Genomic DNA, 2,085 nt, shown 5'->3' with positions numbered 1-2,085 from the left:
TGGGAGCGCGGTGGTGCTCCCGCCGAGGGTTTGGATCCCACATACAGACTAGTTCCCGCTCACTGGCTGAGCGAGGTGCAGGTGCAGCGCTGAGGGTTGCGATCCGTTGCTGGACACGAAAAAAGACAAAAAAAAAATTTTTTTTTTAGTTTCTGCGGTGATATTATTTTTTCTTTTTAAAAAATTTTAATCAAAATTATAAATGTTTGTAATTGAAAGTGTCAAATAGCTCTTTGAGGCTTGCTAAGAAAAAGGTGTCCCTGTTCCTTCCCTCCCATGTTCCCTTCATCATAGGTACCATTTTCAGTTGGTTTAGCTGCCTCATTGATGTTTCCATAGAATCTCTAAGATTTTTACTTAAAACAATTTTTTTAATCATGTACAAAATGTTTTGAAATGTGTACACACTGTAAAATTCTAAGATTTTTAATTCTACTTTTCGATTTATTGGTTTTAAATATTTATAGACTTCCCAAGTGGAAGGTGTACAATATACATACTCATATCCTGTATAATTTGGTCTTTTTGTTGCTGCTGTTATTTTTACCAAGGGTAGCCAAGTTTCATTTATTTGTACAAACACTCACATGAGTGAGAATGTTCTAAACAAAGTAATCATTTCCAGCATCAATTATAGAACTTCCTCAGATCATTTGATGGGGTCACAGATAAATTAAACTTCAATTTAAGCTTGACTTTTAAAGTTCCTTCTCCTCTTCTCCATGATGCCAAGCATATCGCAAATCCCTAAAAATACACCCAAACACGTACATCTTGACATCTTGATGTACAGTTTGTTTACCTTAAGAAGAATTAGGCGTACAGTATGGACAAGGAGACTGGAACAAGGTTTGGGGTGCATTAGAGGCTTATGCCTAATCCTGTTCTGGACTGTTGATATGAAATGATTCTCAGTTCATTTTTAGAGTTTCCATAGTGATTATGTCTGAAGGATTTTTGTTCACACTGGTTTGGGTGAAGTTTTCTGGAGCTGCTGGGGCCTCCAGAGTCTGGAACTGGGACTACAGTAACTCAGGGGGCATAAAATGTCCTTTTCTCTTGAGTAAGTGTCCACAGATGACCTCCGTTGACCCCCTCAGACGTATCACCAGGAGCTGCTCCTCAGCCGGCTCCTCTTCCTTTCCTGACTCCTCATGCTTCAGAGCTGCACGTTGTTTTCCTTGTATTAAAATGTCTGTGTGGGGCCGACCCCGTGGCTCAACTCGGGAGAGTGTGGCGCTGGGAGCGCTGAGGCCGCGGGTTCAGATCCTATATAGGGATGGCCGGTGCGTTCACTGGCTGAGCGCAGTGAGGGTGACACCAAGCCAAGGGTTACGATCCCCTTACTGGTCACAAAATAAATAAATAAATAAATAAAATAAAAATAAAAATAAAAATGTCTGTGTGCATTGTCTTCAGGCCTGAACAGGCTAGAACCACATGCTGGCCTGAGGCTACAACTCTTACTAAAATGTCACACAAGTTGCAGAACCATGGAATCCTGTCCTGGTCATTCAGCATATTGCTTTTCCCACCGTCATTTGATTTTTCCTCAGGGTGATAGTCACCTGCATCATGGAATTTCCATCCTAGCTTGATGCCTGTGGGGTTCCTACGGTGGATGTCCTTGAGCTGCTCATGCCCGTCACCAGCAGCCAGCTGGCACTGACTGCTATGGTCTCAGTTGCCTCTGGGCCCACCGGCCAGGCTTTCCTGGCATGGTCATGATCTTGACTAGGCCTTTATTCAGTGTTAATGTGATGATGATCTTGTTAATGTCATTCATACCTGAGCCATGTAGAATTCTATGAATCCTTGTCCTCTTCTGCAAATTTTTTGTTCTCCTTTAAGTTAAAAATTCTTCTGATGTTTGCTTAGTTTTTTATGTGCTTATTACTCACTTGATGCCAAACCGTCTCAGTTACAGAAATCTGCTCTCAGTGTATCCAGACACAGTTATTTGGTCAAAGCTACCTTGTGAGTCTTCTCATCTGTCATGCCCGGTTCTCCCTTTATGATTATGCCAGGAATTCCCTCTGTTTTTCTCCTGTATTGGACTCCTGTCCCTTGTATTACATGGCATGG

General features: G+C 42.0%; 1 pseudogene; it reads right to left on the bottom strand.

Moving 5' to 3' along the window:
- Window positions 1–911: 911 nt before the first annotated feature.
- LOC103582666 lies at window positions 912–1,740 on the bottom strand (annotated as a pseudogene).
- Between the last annotated feature and the right edge of the window lie 345 nt (window positions 1,741–2,085).

This window comes from Galeopterus variegatus, unplaced genomic scaffold, assembly GCF_000696425.1.
Source record: "Galeopterus variegatus unplaced genomic scaffold, G_variegatus-3.0.2 Scaffold17253, whole genome shotgun sequence".
Taxonomy (NCBI): domain Eukaryota; kingdom Metazoa; phylum Chordata; class Mammalia; order Dermoptera; family Cynocephalidae; genus Galeopterus; species Galeopterus variegatus.
This window is presented reverse-complemented; position numbering and strand designations above follow the sequence as displayed.